The sequence below is a fragment of the Malus sylvestris genome, chromosome 15 (genome assembly GCF_916048215.2).
Source record: "Malus sylvestris chromosome 15, drMalSylv7.2, whole genome shotgun sequence".
NCBI classification, from domain to species: Eukaryota; Viridiplantae; Streptophyta; class Magnoliopsida; order Rosales; family Rosaceae; genus Malus; species Malus sylvestris.
This window is the reverse complement of record NC_062274.1, coordinates 26,836,584-26,858,267: the sequence shown is the minus strand read 5'-3', so window position 1 is coordinate 26,858,267 and position 21,684 is coordinate 26,836,584. Positions and strand designations below refer to the sequence as shown.

The following is a 21,684-nucleotide window of genomic DNA, read 5'->3' as shown; positions in this document are numbered from 1 at the left end:
ATCCATTAGGTTCCAATTAGCGAGGTAGTGGGCGATTGTTACTCTTAACGATCGATTGTGAATTGAAACCACATTTCAATTCTCCCTTAATGATTAGTGTTTGCTAATCATTTAGGGCTTCTACAAACCATGAGTGACACCTAGCAGTATGTCATGGTTACCCAAGCTCAGTAGAAGTGGTTGGAGAACCTATCCAGTTACAACTATAATGCAATACGGTCATTCTCTAATACAATACTCTTAATCACATTGTTTGAGTGATAGTTAGTTTCATGTCTACTATCCAATGTGATACTTATCTATATGATTCCCTTGAATATGATTTGGAACAAACTTCCTAAGTCATATTCATATGCTTTGGCCAAAGACTTTAGAATCATATCTTAGAGTATTCTCTTTCCACCATGGAAGGTTAGAGATCCCTTGTTGTGCATTCATATGCCTACATGACTAGATAGCTTGACCCCAACAATGCTGTGGACACTTCAATGGAATGCCATTTAACATGATCAAAGATCAAAGACCTAACCATTAGACATCTATGATGCCTCAGGTCAAAGGACTACTTTGCATATTGCAACTTTCGAGTTCTTACATGACATGTATGTTCGAACTCTCTTTTGATCGTTGTTCAGTGTACTCAATTACTCTTTCGAGCACATATGTGTTTGTCTTAGTGTCCAACACTAAATGACTTGAGACTAGTCATACTCACGCTTGAGTCAACATAACACATACTAACCTTAGCGGATTGTCAATACCCAATTGGCAATCCTATGGTTAGGAACGTTTTAGGAATGAACATAAGAGAATGGTCTCGTTAATCTAACTCACTTAGATCACTTGTCTCTTAGATCAAATACATCCCTAGGATTCCCTTATTGCTTAAACACATGATACAATAAATAGTGATTAACAATAAGCTTTGCCCTTCATTAAACATATGAAAGTTTAATACATTAAGTATTCCAAAAAGCTATTACATCAAATGAGTGGCTTTGTGGGCATACTTCCAACAATCTCCCACTTGCACTCAAAGCCATCCTCTCATGTATCTAATACCCATCTTTTCCATGTGGCGGTCAAGTTGGATTTGAGACATTAGCTTCGTCAGTGGATCTGCTACGTTATCGGCTGAGGCAACTTTGAGGATGTTGACTTTCCTCTCGGCAGCATATCTTCTAATGATATTAAAGCGCCTGTCAAAATGCTTGTTCTTTTGATGAGCCTTGGGTTCCTTGGCTTGAGCTATCGCCCCACTATTATCACAGTACAAAGTTATTGGTGATGTAATGGTTGGAACCACTCCAAGTTCAGTGATGAACTTCTTCATCCAGAACGCTTCTTTGCCGGCTTCAGCTGCAGCGACATATTCAGCCTCTGTTGTGGAATCAGCAATTACACTTTGTTTCTTGCTCTTCCAACTGACAACCCCACCATTCAGAGTGAATACATATCCGGAGTTGGAACTTCTATCATCGACGTCAGATTGGAAATCTGCGTCTGTATAGGCTTCCACTCGCAACTCTGCCGCTCCTCCATATACGAAGAACATGTCCTTAGTTCTTCTTAAGTACTTAAGGACCGTCTTGACAGCTGCCCAGTGTTCTGGTCCTGGGTTAGATTGATATCGACTAGTAATGCTCACAGCATATACGATATTAGGCCTTGTGCATATCATGGCATACATGAGACTCCCTATGGCGGAAGCATAAGGAATAGTATTCATTTGCCGTATCTCTTAAGAAGTCTTAGGTTCCATGGACTTAGAAAGGTGAATTCCATGTCTAACAGGAAGAAAACCTTTCTTAGATTGTTCCATCTGGAACCTACTTAGCACCTTATCAATATACATAGATTGGGATAATCCAATTAGTCTTCTGGATCTATCACGATAGAGCTTTATCCCAAGTACATAAGATGCATCTCCTAAATCTTTCATGTGGAAGGTTTTGGACAACCACACTTTTACAGAAGAAAGTATTGCAATGTCATTCCCGAATAGTAATATGTCATCTACATATAACACTAGGAATACAACTGCATCCCCAACGACCTTTTGATAAACACAATTGTCGTCTTCGTTTTGAGTAAAACCAAACGTTTTGATTTCAGTGTCGAAACGAATGTTCCAGCTCCTAGAGGCTTGCTTAAGTCCATAAATGGACCTTTGAAGCTTGCATACCTTAGTCTTTTCAGACTTGGACACGAAACCTTCGGGTTGAGTCATATAGAGCTCTTCCTCTAGGTAGCCGTTCAGAAAGGCCGTCTTCACGTCCATTTGCCATATCTCATAATCATGGTATGCAGCTATAGCAAGCAAAATTCGAATGGACTTAATCATGGCTACAGGAGAGAAAGTTTCTTCATAGTCAATCCATTCTCTTTGCCTGTAACCCTTGGCTACTAGTCTAGCCTTATAAGTCTCCACATTCCCATCAACGCCTATCTTCCTCTTGAAGACCCATTTGTTTCCAACAGGTACAATACCTTTTGGAGGGTCTACAAGAGTCCAGACCTGATTTTGATACATGGAATCCATCTCGGATTTCATGGCCTCTTGCCATCTCTTTGAATCAATGTCGGACATTGCTTCAGTGTAGTCCCTAGGGTCCTTCTTTGTGTCATTGTCACCTAAAAGGTGCAATTCCGCAAAGTCATTGTCTAAGCCATACCTCTTAGGTGGCTTACTAACCCGTTCAGATCTACGTGGAGCTAGGGGTTCAGGAACAGGGTTGTCAATATGTCGAGTGCTTGTTTGTGGTTCATTATTAATCTCATTAATTTCCATCTCTTTGCTTATAGTTCCTTTGAGAACGAATTCGTCCTCTAGAAACTTAGCAGTTCTGGCGATAAAGACTTTCTGGTCGTCTGGATGGTAGAACTCATATCCCATAGTTTCTCTAGGATATCCCACAAAATAGCACCTTACTGATCTCGCTTCGAGCTTAGTAGCTTCAAGCTTCTTGACATATGCTTCACAACCCCAAATCTTAACATGATTAAGACTTGGCTTTCTTCCATGCCATATCTCATAGGGCGTTTGTGATACTGATTTGGAAGGTACTCTATTAAGCAAGTAAGCTGCTGTATATAGAGCGTATCCCCAGAATGTTATTGGTAGATCAGCGGAACTCATCATAGAACGAACCATGTTCATTAAAGTTCGATTTCTCATTTCAGAAACTCCATTAAGTTGTGGAGTTCCTGGTGGAGTCCACTGTGATATTATTCCACACTCTTTGAGATAATCTAGGAATTCATTACTCAGATATTCACCCCCTCGATCCGATCTTAGGATCTTTATCTGTTTCCCAGTTTGCTTCTCAACTTTATTCTTGAATTCCTTGAACCTTTCAAAGGATTCTGACTTGTACTTCATAAGATACACATAGCCAAACCGAGAGTGATCGTCGGTGAATGTGATATAGTAGGAGAAGCCTCCTCTCGACGTAGTAGACATAGGTCCACATACGTCAGTGTGGATTAACCCTAGAATTTCAGTGGCACGCTCTTTTTTCCAGTAAATGGAGATTTGGTCATATTCCCTTTCAAGCAACATTCACAAGTACCCATCTGGTCATTACCTAATGGGTGGATATATCCGTCTTTCGACATCTTGTGAATCTTATCAAGGTTCACATGTCCAAGTTTAAGATGCCACATCTTTTCTTGGTTAACTTCTTCTCTAGCCTTTTTGGGTTTTGAGGTATTCCCGCTTGCAATACAGTGCATCCCACTATTCGTCTCTAGGTGAAAAAGTCCCTCTATCATATTACCATGAGAGATAATACGACCATTCAAGTATAAAGTGCAACTCATTTTGTCAAACAATACTGAGTGCCCATCTCGTAAAAGCTTAGAGATGGAAATCAAATTCTTTATACATGAAGGAAAATATAAACAATTTTTAAGTTCCAGGACTTCCCCAGAGGGTAGGTTAAGCATGTAGGTGCCTATTGCTTTTGCAGAGATTTTAGTGCCGTTCCCAACTCGCACAACCATCTCCCCATTGCGCAGTGATTTGCTCTCCGCTAGTCCCTGCATCGTATTACAGATATGTTGACTAGCGCCTGAATCAAATATCCAGGAATTGGAGCTCACTGTAAAAGCACTATCTATGACAGAAATAGTCTCTTCAAAATTTCGTGTCATAAGGCTCGCAATGCGCACCCTGTATTTCTTCTTCCAACGTTTATCCTTTCCACAATGAAAGCATGTTCCTTTGGATTTCTTTGCCTTCTTTTTATGCAACCTTTTCCTTGTGATTGCATTCTCACTCCCACTGTCCCTTTTGAAACCTTTTTCAAATTTACAGCACATGTCAATCATCTCGTTTAAAGCATGATCGAATCTATTCACTTTATAGTTTACAATAAACTTAGTGAAATCATCCGAGAGAGATGCAAGGAAAAAGTCTTGGGCCATTTTCCCATCGATGGAAGTTCCTAAACTTTTAAGATCTTTAAATATCTTTTCCATCTTTTGTCCATGTTTATGGACCGATGTCCTCTTTGCCATTTTGGCATTCATTAGACTACAAACATTTGAGAATCGTACATTACTAGTCTCAATGTCATGCATCTTATGCAAACTTTCAACCATGGCACAAGAAGTATCCATGTGCTTATGTAGTTTCATAAGCTCCTCACTAAGTGAAGTAAGGATTAAGCATTTGGCTTGTAAATCATCCTCATAGTGTCTAACATTATTTTGACACTCCTCCTTTAAAGCTAGTTTCGTAGGAGGTATATGAGGAGGGGATTTCTTAAGCACATACAATATGTCTTTCACCTTTGAGACATTCTCAATGTGGCGATACCAAGCAAGGAAACGTTGGCCCTTAAGGCCCTTTTTGTCAAGTATAATGGTGGGTATAATTTTAGGCATGTCGTTAACTACATAACATAACAGAAATCGTATTAGATTGTTTGTTTAAAACTATTTGATTGGGTCTTTGAATCAAATAGTACCACCCACTATTTTTGGCAAATTCCACATCCCTCAATAGAATTCGAGAGTTATATTGAACTCTTAGTGGGGTATGGGAGACTCACCATTACCAAGCCCACCTCACGATGATACGATGTTGGTTAGCAAAAATAATGATGAGAGAATAACGCATTATTCATTTACAACCTTTTGTAATTACCCATCCGTTTGGCCTCTAGAGAATTTTGCCTCACGATGATACGATGTCGGCTCCATTGCACTTAGTTTAAGTTATTCCCACCATGCTTAGTTTGTGAAGGGGTTCAAGAATAGCCTCACGATGATACGATGTCGGCTATCCTCGTTGCCTACACTCACCTCATCATATGTTTATGGACTCCTCCTGGATGTAAGCACATACTTTGAACTCCCCCATGATAGGGTGAAGCCAGTGCATGAGTCACAAACGATTGGAGCCCACCACGGTGGAAGGCCTACGAAGAGATGTTCAAAACATCTCTCGCTTATCAACTTAATATTCGTTTGTCGAGGGAGTAGTTTTGGGCTACATCAAAATCATTTTAATCATATTAAAAGAACATGGGCCTATCACAACTATTGGTCCAAGTTAATATGATTTTAGTAGTTTATAATACTGCCACTATTTCGAAGAAATAAGTGAGACTATATGGAACTACTAACGAATGCATTGCATCCTCATATGGGCTATATAGTTATATTAGGTCTTAGGATGATTATGAACCGATTAATTTGATCCAACACGAGCCTTGTGTTGGACCTTGGGTTTAAGGTAGATAGTTGTTGATTTTAGTTACGTGTTTAATCCAATTAAACCGTTATTTCCTATTGGGCGTTGGACCCAACTATTCCATTTTGCATACATATAAACAAAAGGAATACATGAAATAATAAGAATGCTTATGCCCTTTTACAACACAAATGATGGACTTATGTCCATTTACAACAAATTGAATTAATCAAATTACATTCAAATCTACACTACCAAACCCAAACATTCATAATGTAAAGCGGCCAATCACATAGCTCAATTATCGAGGCCTTTGGTTCATAATCACCATTTTCTCAATTAATCACATTATCTAAGAAAGCAACTTAAACAATTGGTTTTTGGATCCATAGAATTGATTTAAAGGGAACTAAATGAAATGAAAATCCAATTCTCATTAAAGAGACAAAACAATTTTTGTTCTCATTTTATTTGGGCCAAAAGGAAACTATGACCACAACAATTGGGCCATAATGCAAATACAAAAACTTTTGGGGTCACTTTGTAAAAACACAATAGTCCACAACTTCATGTAATTACAACTAGATCCCAAAATTTTATTAATGTAAAAACACCATTAAAGGATCAAAACAATTCGTCCTTTAGAGTTTTTGGGCCTTAACGTAAAAATGTAAACTTTTGGGCCAAAGTGCAAATACACAAAAGTATCAAAACTTTATGTAATTGCATAAAAGACCCCAAAAGTACCCCCACTAGGGGGTGGCCGGTTTTAGAGGTGTGAATGAGTGTGAAAGGGATTTTATGCAACTTGATTTTGGTGGGTGAGGTAAAGGTGAAATTGATGGTTTGTAAGAAAATGTTTTGTAAAACATTAATAAGTTTTGTCAAACATTAAAGCCAAAATTAATGCTTCACCAATAACTATCACCCATCAAAATTAAACCAAAACTTTATGAAAAACATAAAACTTTTGAATCAAAAATTCAAAACCTTTTTGTTCTTGGCAAGAACTTCAAGAACATTGAAGAACACCATGAAAACTCATAATAGCTCCATGGATGTTTTCACTCACCAAAACTCAATTTTTCACCACTCAAAAGAGGGCTAATATCCTAGGGTACTTAGGGGTTCCAAAAGTCACCTTAAAACCATTTTAACAAGACAAACATGAACCCAAAAAATCACCCTAAGGATTTGGCCGAAATTCCCAAAATACATGGCACCAAATTTTAGTTCCAACATTCATGCTTAAATGAAATACATCTACGACATTTGAGATGCTAAATTTTCTAACAAAATTTATATATTCAAAAGCAAGAACAAAGCTTGTAACATTTACAACATTTAAATCATAAATCATGAAAATCACAAAACCCAAAAGGATTCACCATAAACTAAGCCTAGGCTTTGATACCACTTGAAGGAAAAATTTTGTCCTAGCTAAGAACAAGTAAGAACATTTGAATACATATGCATACTATTAACACTTTAAAGTAGGCATGCATTAAAAAACAATTCATAAAACCCATGACTTTCAAAGCCTAGTGTATGGTGAACCAATAAACTCTTTAACAACATTAAAGAGAAGTAAAGATTTAGAGTTTCTTTACCCTTGAAGCTCATCCTTGTTTACACAAGGGATTCACCCAAGTGGAGGGCCTTCAAGTCACCTCCAAGCTCCTTGGATATTCCTTGTGATTTTCCTCCTTTTAGTACTCCTTTGCTTCTTTGAGGATTTGAGGATTTGTTCTCCAAAACACCAAAAATTTGATGTCTCTAAGTCTCCACACCAAGGATGTATCTTGTGAAGATAATATGGATGACTTAGGGAAGAAGAGATTGCTAGATGTCCCTCCCCTAAGTGGCCGGCCTCTTTAGAGAAAAATGAGAGAAAGTGTTTCACCCAATTTCTTTAAGAAAACCCTTATGAGAAATAAAGCCATAAAGTTCCTTTTATACTTCATTTCAAGTGAGTGGCAAACTTGTAATTAATCCAAGCTTGCCCATTCACCCTAATGGCCGGCCATATTAATGTTATTGGGCTATTTGCCCATTTTGTTTTAGTTGTCATACAACTTAAACATAATGGGCCTTTTGGACCAAAACGCTTTTGGGACACGAAGCCCAAAACCAACTTAAAAGCCCAATACGAACCTTTCGTAAAATTAATTAACTAATTAATTAATCTTGACCATTCATCAATTAAACCATTTAATTGCTTATCCATTTTATTTAATTTCCTCACATACATCCTTACTCGGTGTACGATCCATTAGGTTCCAATTAGCGAGGTAGTGGGCGATTGTTACTCTTAACGATCGATTGTGAATTGAAACCACATTTCAATTCTCCCTTAATGATTAGTGTTTGCTAATCATTTAGGGCTTCCACAAACCATGAGTGACACCTAGCAGTATGTCATGGTTACCCAAGCTAAGTAGAAGTGGTTGGAGAACCTATCCAGTTACAACTACAATGCAATACGGTCATTCTCTAATACAATACTCTTAATCACATTGTTTGAGTGATAGTTGGTTTCATGTCTACTATCCAATGTGATACTTATCTATATGATTCCCTTGAATATGATTTGGAACAAACTTCCTAAGTCATATTCATATGCTTTGGCCAAAGACTTTAGAATCATATCTTAGAGTATTCTCCTTCCACCATGGAAGGTTAGAGATCCCTTGTTGTGCATTCATATGCCTACATGACTAGATAGCTTGACCCCAACAATGCCGTGGACACTCCAATGGAATGCCATTTAACATGATCAAAGATCAAAGACCTAACCATTAGACATCTATGATGCCTCAGGTCAAAGGACTACTTTGGATATTGCAATTTTCGAGTTCTTACATGACATGTATGTTCGAACTCTCTTTTGATCGTTCAGTGTACTCGATTACTCTTTCGAGCACCTATGTGTTTGTCTTAGTGTCCAACACTAAATGACTTGAGACTAGTCATACTCACGCTTGAGTCAACATAACACATACTAACCTTAGCGGATTGTCAATACCTAATTGGCAATCCTATGGTTAGGAACGTTTTTGGAATGAACATAAGAGAATGGTCTCGTTAATCTAACTCACTTAGATCACTTGTCTCTTAGATCAAATACATCCCTAGGATTCCCTTATTGCTTAAACACATGATACAATAAATAGTGATTAACAATAAGCTTTGCCTTTCATTAAACATATGAAAGTTTAATACATTAAGTATTCCAAAAAGCTATTACATCAAATGAGTGGCTTTGTGGGCATACTTCCAACACATGAAACGACAAAAAGATTGAAAAGCAGTGGAACACCTACAATCTGAGAAAGTACCATGTGTGACCTATCGCTACATCAAAGCCCGAAGACTCAAGCAGCTTGACGGGCTCCACCTCACAAGCTAAGGACCATCCAGTTGTTATGCAGTTCCTACCTTACAGTTAAGTTCTCGTTCGTTTCACTCGTTTTTCAATGAGGAATGCAGAAGTAATCACAACTTGGCTTGGCTGCATGCTTACAACAATTGATCATTCCTCCACTTTAAAGGAAAACTGCACCCTTCTTAGGGACTCATCGCAAGAATTGAGCCATCCAAAGGACCAACCATGCTCTCCAATGCGAAAGGGTAAACTAATTGCTCTTCAGTGCGATAAGGTAAACCAATTCCCTGACACCCATATGGGTCAGCTCTCCAAGACAGGAGGATAAACTTTACACTCCGAATATCCATACGTGGATGAGTCGGGCTGCCCTAGTATAACTAGATGCACGATGGCTTGCGTCGGGATTCCTAGAAGTAGCTATAATTGTCTTTTTCAAGGCTTAACTAACTAAAGGATTGTGGGTCTCTTGGCCTAATTCGTGGGGAACCGGGCCCTAGAGACAGATGGGGCACATTACGCAATACATCCAATAGACGGCTACCCTGGAACCTTAAAGCTGCTACCGAGTGCACTAAGGTAGCCTACGATTTCTAGAAGACTGCCTACGACTTACGCTTCGAGCAATAAAATCGCGCTAGACTTATACGACCGCACATTCTTATGAAAGGTTAAACAAGCTAGTGTGCATATACAAAGCTTTATCCATTACCGACATGTTACGTAGTCGATAAGCTTCACCTCTGCCATACGCAGAACAACCTACACCAAGTCCTAAAGTGTTGTGATACTTGATACGCAACCTACGAAATTGGAGAAAGCCAAGGTTAACAGCGTAGTGGTTACGCGAACTTGTCTGCTTCTGTAAGTAAGGCATTCGGCTGCCAACCTTATGGCCAACAACTTTGCAAAGTTCTACACTAACACCTACGGCTGCATAGGCTATGCGAGCTTGTCTGCTTATAAAAAAGTAGCATGCCTGCCACTGGTCTATCAAGTTTAAAGGTTAGGGCATGAACAAAAGAAGTGAAGATGAAGATAAGCGAATGAAGCATGTTTAAAAACAATTAGAAAAGGCCTAATGAGTTCAAGCAAAACAAGAGCTACAAGGAAAAACAAATAAAATCCTAAAGGCTACCTAGAAAACTACAGCAGCTTGGACATCCCACGACTACTCGGTCGCCACACCTTCAACAGCCGCGACGTTTCAATGCTTCACCCCCAGCCGCCCCAACCTGGGCACTAATTTCTCCAATTACTTCACCAATGGAAGCCTCAAAAGTAAAAGCAAGCAAGTCTTTTAGAGAAATAGAAAAGATCTCAAAACCTCAAGCTAATCCTTCTCACCCTTCAGATGCTCATTCTTTTCAAGTAGACCAACACGGACGCGTTGCAACTCATCCACTTCCTTCTTCAAACTTTCATTGATCTTCAGTACACCTTGAAGTTCCAACACTTGGGGGTTCAAGCCTATCGACGATTCTCTTGAAGTGGATCACTTGATTATAAGCAGCAATCAACTCTTCATCCTTTGCATAAGCAGCGAAATGAAGCTCAGAAACTGCAAACTCAAGATCTTGAATTTGAGGTATGTAACATCTAATCTCATTTTCTGTACTTTCATACTTAACTTGGATCGCGTCAAACCTAGTCTTCAAGTCAACGATCAAGTGACGAGCGGTCTCAAGCTGCAGAGAAGTGGGGGCAAAAATATTAGACCCCTTCAAAGCAACAAGCTCAGAATCCAACCTCTTGATCTCGTCGGTTGAAGAATAAGCTTCAACTGCCATAGTCTTCGCCATCTCTTTGGCAGCCTTGCTATATATGCATAATAGTAAGCAGAGTAGTCCTTTTATATTAGGTCGTATGCTTCGCAAAGGAACTTGGGCAAACAACCGTTCTAATGCCATCAGTAAACTTGGCACAAACGTCTATGTCTTCAAGCAGATCTAGTTTCAAAAGCACACAGATCTCAGTAGCCTCCCCAGAAGCAGGCTTAGTGGATTTCTCACAGCTGCCCACGCGAGCAATCTCATTTTTCTTAGAAGGCAAATTAGTCTCAGTAGCAAAGGGAGTGGGCCTTGGCGTCACTTTAGCAGCAGAGTCCACCTTATCGCTATTCATAGTAGCAAGCCTCTCCAAAGGTGAACCGGACTTAGCTCCCAAGAGACATCTTGATACAGACTTCGACACTAGGGGCATGACAGGACATTTACGCTGAGTAATCCTATCAGCAATCGTACTAGCCATTCTTGACATGGTAGGCGCCACAGGCACATATCGAGCAGCCTCATTGTTTCTTCCCATTGGAAGAAGTTATGTTAATCACAGGCATCTCAGCAACAGGCAGACCCTCATGAGCAGCAGAGGAAGTCTTCAGTTTTTCTCAACCGGCATCTCTTGAGCAGGTGAGGAATATCTCTTCTTTCGATCTTCATTCATAGTGGGCTCCACGACAGAGATCAAACAAACCAATGCATCCGCCTTGATCATTTTTACATTATCTTTCGAGAGCAGTCCACATTTCTCTTGGCAAAGAGAAATAAGCAACCAACGCCATTCACTGTACTCAGCAGAGGAGCTCAACCTAGCGTTTCAGCAGCTCATGAGGCCCGCAACCTTCTCCTTTCTCTCAATCACCGACCTAGCCAGCGTCATGACCAAGAGCCCAAAAGACATGAGCCATGCAGCTCGTCTAGCACTACATCCCATCGTTTCAATTCGCAGCCCCAACCGCACAAGCTGTCTATGGCCCTAGCTAAGTTAAGCAACTTAAAGCAGTGGTCTTTGCCACAACACCTCCTCAGCCTATACCGAGCCGACTCTTGGCCCCTGCCAGTTGACGTGCTGCACCACCCTGACGGCTGCCCCGCGATAGCACTATCCAAGAAGAAAACAAGAAAAATTAAATTTTTCTTACATCGGTGCGGCACGGAGAAGACGAAGAAATCAACGAAAGACGGTCATTTGCACAGGCAAGATGTAAAAGATTGCTAGAGGAGGGGGAACAAATATCCTCTAAGCTCTCTCTCCTGTATGGTAGAATAAATCGCTCTCCAAAGTTGATTTGATAACCCACTTAAGGTGGATTTAAATAGGGTTTGAGAGAAATTTATTTCTATTTCCTAGAATGATCTAATTTCCTATGAAATAGGGAATCAACATCAAAATCAGAAACAATTTAAAGTTTCCTAATGCAGGAAAATCTCTACACCTGTTGCCCTTTTCTGTGAACAGCCCAACAAGTGTGGGGGCATTTGTGAAGCCAAAAATAATCACAAGGCGACACGTGGATCTTTGGACAAAAGACAAAAATACCCTTGAGGTACAACGTGATTTCTACGCGTGAGCAGCGGGCAATCATCCTTCAACTAAATCAAAAGTGCCCAAAATAGGTAACAATTCAAAACCTATCTCATCAAGTCCCTTCTACAAGGTAACTTCCAAAACCTATTTCATTCCATATATTTTTTACCTCATTCTCCCTTTTTTAGCTAATCAATTAGCTATTTATTTTATTCATTCCATAACCTCCCAAAAACATTCCTTTTATTATGTTAATTAGCCAATTAATATATTTATTCCTAATCAATATATTAATTGCTAATTAAATCACCAAATAACACCTAAAAAACATCCCAAAGGCCAGCCACCTAGTCTCCAAAGGGGACCGGCCATACTCTATATATTTTCTCCAAAAAGGGAGGTTCACACTCTTGCAAAATTCCGAAAACTCTCTAAACACTTTTTCTCTCTAAATTCTAACTTTGGCATCAGAGGTTCTTCAGCCAAAGCCCCCCATTCATCGTAGGCGCGTGAGGCTCTTGGCCTTGACCCTAAGGTGTTAATTGTTTTGTAGGTGCAATTTTGTCCAAGAAGAAGGAGGAAGAAATTTGCATCCACAAAGTAGATGATGTCTCTAGTATCACCCCAAATCAATATAGAATAGATTGAGATTTTTGAACAAAAAATGAGAAGAATGGATTTGAGAATTTAGAAACCAAAATATATGAAATTTTTTAAAATTTAGTAAAATGTTAAAGAGAATAGAGAGATTTACAAACCTTAATATTGTTATGGGAATTGGAAGGACAAAATATATGAAATTTCAAGAAGGGGAGGAGGAAAAACTCAAAGTTTATTATTCTTCAGTTGGCAATGTAAAAGAATATTTTTTGATAAAACTAAACTAGACTTTAGGTTTTAATTTGAGTACGGTTATTAGCACTCTAAAAATCTCATTTTACACTCCTCCTAAGTGTATTTTTCTTTCTAATTATAGAAATCTAGGGTGCCAAATGAAATTTTTGGAGTGCCAATAACAATTCCTTTTAATTTAAGAGTTATTGATTTGTTTATAAAACAAGGTGTTAAATTTAATTTGAACAATACTTGGCTACTCAAAGATGAGTAGGAACTCCTACTCAAATTTTTTCAAAATTGTTCGTTATCAATTTATAGAACTTCATGTTTTTAATAAGAACCGTTCATATTATAAATCACCCTATAAATATCACCTCTGCAAAAAAAATCGATTAAAACTAAGGTCATTTAGTCATCAAACTGTTTAAAAACAAATGAACGGAATTGGGAAAAACATTACGAATCGTCTATGCATTTGTTATAATAGATTGACTAAACAACCTTAGTTTTAATTTATTTTTTGCATAGATGATCTTTACAGTGTGATTCATAGTATGAACGGTTCTTATTATAAGCACAAAACTCTGTAATTAAAACACTTAGAATTTTGAGTAGAAGTTCCTACTCATCTTTGAGTAGCCAAGTATTGTTCATTTAGTTTTAGCATAAGCATTGTTGGGATTGAAAATATAAAAAAAGACCTCTTATTTTAAATATTGTGAATACATTTTAAGAGTTTTTTTTTTTTGTAAAATAAAAGAAGTATAATAGTATGTTTATATATATATATATATATATATATATATATATATATGTATGTATGTATTTAGAAAGGGTGAAAGAGTGAGGGTAGGTCTAGGCTTATGGTGGCACTATAGTGCCTCCGCCCTTGATCATGATCCTTAATATTTCTCTCATCCAACAACATAGAGTATATGGGCCGAGTGTGTGCAAAATTTGGTCCAAACAACATGATAAAGAAAAAGTCTCTGACTTGCACAATACATGAAACATATTTTTTTTCAAAATTGCAATGAAGAATAACTAACAAAATATCTTTAGGGCGCCGTAGCGCCCATGATTAAAAAACGGTCTCGCACACACATGTGAGTGTCTGCAAAGAGGCTAATTTTATTTATTTGGTGCAATTCTGGTATATTACCTAATGGAAGGTGTTATCCACACACTCATTTTTACCTCTTGCACAGCCCTATCAACTTACGATCGTCGAATTGAATGAATTGAATAAGATAATGAACATAAATTAATAATGATGTATGGGAGGAAAAAATGTGTAAATAACACTTCCTACCTATTCCTTGAGGGCGTGTTTGTTTGACCGGATTAGGGGGGACTGGACTAGACTAGACTAGTCCCATGTTTGTTTTGGACAAGGATTAAGTTTAATGAGCTTAGGTAGGACTCGCTCGGATTATACACCTCGCTAGGTGTTCTTAACGAAGGACCCCAATCTCGGCCGGATTCGTAAGCCCAGAGAGAACCGCTAGAGCTTCGCTCGTCCAAGAACCCCAAGTCGCTCATCCTACTCGTCGCACATCGCTCCCTCCTTGCCCTGCTCCCTCATCGTCGTCCTCCTCACCCTCATCTGCATCTGTTCGCCCTCATCTACTTTGAGTTGTCTGGTAAACTTCGAATCTTCGATTTATTTCGTCGATTTGTTTTGCAGATCGTGATATTACTGAGCTTTATTTGATTTTGTTGTTTTGGGTTTGAGAAAATTTCAATCATAGACCTCTGCACTTGAACAAATTAGGGTTTTGATTTTTAAGTCAAATTGAGATTAGAATTTGGGGTTTTTATATTTCTGTGTGGTTTTTCGTTTTTATGTTCTTGGTTCACGAATTTGATGCTTCTTGGTTGGCTGGTGTTCTTTTTGTGAGTTCGATTATCGACTTGTGTGGTTCTAATTTTGTTTCTTGACTAAATACTTACCAATATGTAATTTGTATTCTGCAAAATGGGGAAAATGGTATTTTTGGGCATCAGGGTTTTGGTTGAAAGCAAAGCTCTCCCTCACAGCAATGATGCGTTTTCTTCTTGTTTTTTCATCCGATTCCTTGCTCAGTGCTAAATTCTAACGTCTCTTCTTTCTTCCATTTCAATCTCTCTCTCTCTCTCTCTCTCTCTCTCTCCCTCTCTCTCTCTCTGTCCTGGTTTCTAGTTTCTGCAAATTTCCCTCTGATTTCTCTCAAGTTTGACATTTTTCCTCTGTTGCATTCCCAAAGACTTTCTCTCTCTCGCTGAAATTAAAGACTGTTTTCTTTACTTTCAAAACCCAAATGATTCTGCTGCTCCACGCTTTCAAATCTTCAATCATTTCCTCCACACTTGATTGTTCTTGTTTTTCAGCACAAAATTTAGTCCAAAAATAGAAAGAAAGAGAGCTGGCGTTTTTGTAAATGTGGGTTCTTGGGTGAAGAGAATGTGGTTCGAATTGACTGAAGGTCCTTCTGCGTATTTGAATCTTGGTTGCTGAGTTCGGAAGAAGCGTGGGATTTGAGTGATTTGAGTGATTTGCTGTGTCTACAGAAGGGAAAGAAGAAAGAGGAGTGAACTTTTGAGTGTGGAAAGATGGGGTTCTGCAGATGAAGGATTTGAGGTGAGATTTTGATTGAAAAGATTATAGATTTGTGCTTTCTATTGATTTTAGAGGGTATCCATTTGCTTCTTTCATAGTATAATTAATGGTATAATCCGATTTGTGGTGTTGATTTGAAAAATGATGTACATTTTAAATTTAAACTGTTTGGTTGCTGAGAAATGGTAGGAAATGAAGAAAAACTAGATTATAAATTTCAACTGTATATTCCAGTTTTTGGGTCTTTTACAATGGATTTTAAATAAATGAATAACCTTATACTTCGTGGTTTGAGTTTTGTTTTCTTTTTTATGATTTGTTTGCGCACATCAATATAGCTCGATTGAATATCAGTGGTGTCCAAGAGTGAGATGCAATCCTGTGATTTTAGTCTGAGTATAAGCGTTCGAGCAAATGCTGTTTTGTTAGAATAGAGGTATTGTCGTTTGACTGAGAATTTTAAGCTTTAAAAGCACATCAATCGCGCAAAATTAGTTCTCTAATGTCGAGGGAAGTATGTCGCGCAAACGATGTAAATTCCACCCCTGCTGCTTCTCTCAATGTGAATATCATAACTATGAGTTAATCTGGTGATAGTATGCAAATTGATTGGATATTATAACTATGAGTTAATTTGCTTCTCTCAATGTGTTCATATGTCTATCTTGTATGCCAAAACCTTGTGGGGATCTCTGTTGACGGCCCTCTTCTGGAACATTTGGTTGGAGCGTAAGGTATAAGAGCTTTGGGATAGAGTAAGACAATGGGCAGCCTTTTGGGCTTCGGTTTCAGTGGAGTTTAGAGATTACAATCTCTCTTCTATATTTAGGGATTTGTTAGCAGCCATTAATTGATTCGGTTTAGCTTTTCCTCTGTTCATTTAGTTTTCAGTAGGGGTCCTTGCTAGTTTTCTTCTAGCTCCAAGTGGATATCTTTTCCACGGTTTTTTTTCCTCTTTTGTAAATTCTTTCCTTTTTATAAAATTCTTTCGTTTCCCTTAAAAAAAAATGTCTATCTTGTCTACAATCTCATATATTCTTAAGATCTACCTACCTACTTGCCTGTTCTCATGAAACTCTTTTGTGGTACATATCCCATTATTGGTTGTGGACAAGAGGAGCATAAACGGAAGTGGCCAGTGCTCAGACCCCAAGGGAAAACAAGGAACAAACGACTCAAATTATGGAGATCTAACTTAGCTTTGCACTATGAAGTATTTTGGCTAATATTAACTAAGATTTTGTAAATAATGGAGATCTACTTTGGAATGCTATACTATAGTTAACTAGCATTTTGTAAAATATCCTGGATGAAAGTTTAGTGAATGATGTTTTAGAGACTCAGCTGCAAAAGCCTTTATATAGAATAGAGTTGAGAAATTTCATAGTTCAAGTTCCCAAACACTACTTTGTTGCCTGAATGTGCCTTAAGGGGTGGGGAGTCTCAACCACTTGAAATGTAATTTTGCTCATTATGTGCAAGTTCATGTCTCAATTCTATTAGCAGGTATTAAAAACAAAACAACTGTCCTTTTTTTTTTAAGATTCATAATATACATGACAAAAATATGCTCCAATTAACCCAGATCATGAGATTTATAGCATTACTCTATTACACAATGACAAAAGCTTTGGGCACAGGTAAATGGAGCTATTGAAATAGAACAATAATGTGGTCCTAGTCTAAGCAAACACAAATCTGGTGAACATTACTGTTTTCATTATCATGCTTCTTAGTCCGACACTGCACCAAACGCTTCACTAAGCTAGTCCAGCTTAGTCTAGTCTAAGCCAGTCCAGCTTAGTTCCTACAGCTTGTCTAGTCCAAGACAATCTGGTGCAACAAACGCACCCTGAGGGTTTAGTGTTTAGCATTTCTCTAGGTTTACATAAATTCTTGGAAATTGCGCTAAGTTTCCATTGTTTTCTTTTTCAACGCATGCAATTTAACTCCTCGACACATATCTCTGTTGTTTTTATTGACTTTATCTTTCTTAGAAAAGTTTGCAATCAAAGTTCCCAGGGTATTAATTGTTGTGTTATACGTTTTGATTTGCTCTTGCTTTTCCAAACTAGGTACCCTGACCTAGATTAATTGGATCAGTGATCCCTGACCTTATAAACAGTGAAGGTGGATTGTCTGTTCTCCCATTTCCATACTTTTCTTATTTTTTCTTGTTTGTGTGGTTACGGTTAAGCCACGTCAATATTTTATATTGATTTTTTTTTATAAAAAAATAAAATAAAAAGGAATATGAATATAAAATGTTGACGTAACTTAACCGTGACCACACAAAACAGGAGAGGATTGGAAGAGTATAGAAATGGGAGGGTAGACAATCTACCTCCATAAACAGCTCCTTCATAGGGCTCCACGTTTGTCAAAAATGTTGGCCTACAACTATAAATCCTCTCCCCTTCTTGGTGACAAAATTGACTCATCATTACACAGATAAGGCGAAAACGTAGTCAAGGTTTCGGTCTCGAATCTCGACCGTGAATCGGAGATCGATCACATCTCAGGATGGGGTTGGATGAAAAATGATTTGTGATCATTTTAGAAGGTGACTTTGATGTTTGGTTTAGACTTTTCCTTCACTAGGAGCCAAAGCCCTGAACCTACTCTTACTAATATAGTACAAAATTACCCAAATTAGGATCAATTTTTTAAAGATTGGCAAACAAAGATTGATTTGAATTTTGAACACAGTTTTGTCACTCTAGCTAATCACCCCATATTAAGTTGAGATTAGTAAACAATAATACATGATAATGATAGAGTAAGCATCGTGAAAATCAAAATCTCCTCGAGATGACTAAGAGTTGGGTTTAAAGAAACACATATTCAAAGACCGTATGTGCAAATTAGATTATAACCAAAATTTGGATATTATTGCAGCCTTCATATTCATTTTTAATTTGTTATGAACAAGTTGGTTCTAATAGGGGTTGTGGGACAATGATTTTCTAAGGCCGGAGTAAGACGAATTGAAGTACACTTACCTCAAAAGTCTGGTCATAGACTCAACAACCTCCATAACTGAACTGACTAAAGGGATCAATAATGCCACTATCATCCTGTTGCGGAATCAATGGGCAAAGTCTTTCGACTTCGCTGAGATAGACCATTTTTGTTCCGCAAGATTCAAGAACCTAATCCAGCAAGAAATCAGTAGGTTCCAACAAGAAATCAAATAATTATAGGCTGAAATATTTGCCTCTAAAAACCACCAATAGGGGCAAATACAAAGAAAGATCACCCCTAATAATAAGGAGTGGCGGAAAGTAGATTCACCCCTAAAAAGGCGGTTGCTATTGTTATTAGATGCAAAAAAATGTCAAATATCCACCCCTATTGTTTTTGTTGCCACGTTGGTAGGTTTTATGAATACACATAATTACAGGCAGAAACATCCGTCCCTAATACTTTTTAATTAAATAAAAAAAATTGAGCAAATAAATACATCCGATCCTAATACTTTCATTTATATAAAAAAAAAAATCCACATGATAATTAATGCATTAATCCCCCCAAATGTCAGTTATTGGTTTTGAATCATTCAAAATATTCAACCCAACATGTTTCATCTTTATCTTTCCGGATCTCAGAACAATAGGTTTTTTTTTTAAATTTACAAGAAAAAACATTTTCTTCCTTCAATCTTCTCATTTCTTTCAGTCTCAAGCTTTGAAGACCAGATCTCTGAGTCCATCTTCTTATGTTGGAGCAGCACACGAGTCTATATAAAAACAAAAACAAGAAAATGTAACGAACAACAAAGCCAAATTACAAAGTACATTAATTGGTATGAACACATAGGAAAAATCAAACCTGAATTTCAATCAATTAAACATATAAGAAAACCGATAAACAAAGATTAACACAAGGCAATTACCTCTAAAATTGGAAGTTCTTGAGAATCTCTTTCTCACAACCAATCAAATAATATTTCTATTCCAATCTATTCATGAATTTCTCTTCCACTCTAAATTATTCAAAATCCAGTGAAGTGTACCTGCAAAACAATTCAAGATAGAAAAAGAACTTCGATCAAACCAAATAAAACGAGTATTATCTTCTCTGTGACAAACCTTTCTTTCGGTCCTCCCGGAGTAGCAAAGGAGTATTAGACAACAAAAGATTACTAACAATGAAAGAAAGAGAGGATGGATTGGGATCTGCACAAGAGAAAGAGAATGGAAGACTAATGAAGGAAAAATGGAAAACTGATGAGTTGTGCGGCATTTGAAGAAGGGAAAACAGAAAAATGAGGGGAAGTGGGTTTGAATTGGAATTAGGGTTTAGCTAATTGATGTTTTTTCCTAGTAAATAATAATATCCTTTATTTTTATTTTTTGTAAACATTAATTTGTAATTAAACATATCCGTCTTAAATAGAAAAAAAAAGTTTAAATAAAAAAGTACAAAACATCCGCCCCTAATGAAAGAAATAATTAAATTTAAATAATTATTAGTTGAATTATGGGCTAATTTGTTTGGAAGCATTTTTGCTCACCACCATAAACTATGGTGTATGCTCATCATTAGGCCTAGCAATTCCTGACACGACTCGATAACCTGACACGACACGACACGAAATTAACAGGTGTTCGGGTCAACATGATAATGAATCGGGTCGTTATCGGGTAACCCGATAAGCACCTGCTAAGATAACGGGTTGGTTCGGGTATACACGTGGGTAACACGATACACGATAAGAAAAATATTAATTTTATAATTTTATAACCCTAAAAAAATACTATAATAATTATATATATATATTAATTTAACAATTTTATACCCCTAAAAACTATAATAATTATATTTATATATATATATATATATATATATTAAATTAAAGATTAAAAATTGGAGACCATTGGATCGGCTTAAATATACGTACAAAATAAATAAATTTAAATCTACTTAAAATATATATACCATTGAATTTTATAGGATACGAATTCTACGAAACTAATTTAAAACGATCCAACGTCAAACTTGTTTGTGTATGTTTCGAGATCGCATCAGCAAAAAATCGCAAAAAACAAACATTCAGATATCAAGTAACGGGACAAAACTTTTTTACGGTTATAAACAAAAAATCACGATTTAACGATTATTTTAACTCCGATTTTGATGATTTTTTACAGCTACACTCCTTGACCCTATATGAATACAATGAATGAATTCGATCTTCAATTTAAAATATTTACACTAGTGGATACCACAAAATTTTATGTTAAACTTAATGAAAGTATAAATAAACTCTAAGGGCGTGTTTGTTTGACCGGATTAAGGGGTACTGGACTAGACTAGACTAATTGCTAGTGTAGTCCCATGTTTGTTTTGGACAAGGATTAAGTTTAATGAGCTTAGGTAGGACTCGCTTGGATTATTCACCTCACTAGGTGTTCTTAACGAAGGACCCCAATCTCGGCCGGATTCGTAAGCACGGAGAGAACCGCTAGAGCTTCGCTCGTCCAAGAACCCCAAGTCGCTCGTCCTACTCGTCGCACATCGCTCCCTCCTTGCCCTGCTCCCTCATCGTCGTCCTCCTCACCCTCATCTCTGCGTCCTCCCTCATCTGCATCTGCTCGCCCTCATCTACTCTGAGTTGTTTGGTAAACTTCGAATCTTCGATTTATTTCGTCGATTTGTTTTGCAGATCGTGATATTACTGAGCTTTATTTGATTTTGTTGTTTTGGGTTGTTTTTATGTTCTTGGTTCACGAATTTGATGCTTCTTGGTTCGCTGGTGTTCTTTTTGTGAGTTCGATTATCGACTTGTGTGGTTCTGATTTTGTTTCTTGAGTAAATACTTACCAATCTGTAATTTGTATTCTGCAAAATGAG

General features: G+C 37.5%; 1 long non-coding RNA gene across 1 annotated transcript; it reads right to left on the bottom strand.

Moving 5' to 3' along the window:
* Nucleotides 1-19,319: 19,319 nt before the first annotated feature.
* Nucleotides 19,320-20,148, bottom strand: LOC126602207 (uncharacterized). The gene is made up of 2 exons (XR_007616025.1): nucleotides 19,724-20,148; nucleotides 19,320-19,567 (listed from the first exon to the last, which is right to left on the bottom strand). It is a non-coding gene; the product is annotated as an uncharacterized LOC126602207 (long non-coding RNA).
* Nucleotides 20,149-21,684: the final 1,536 nt, after the last annotated feature.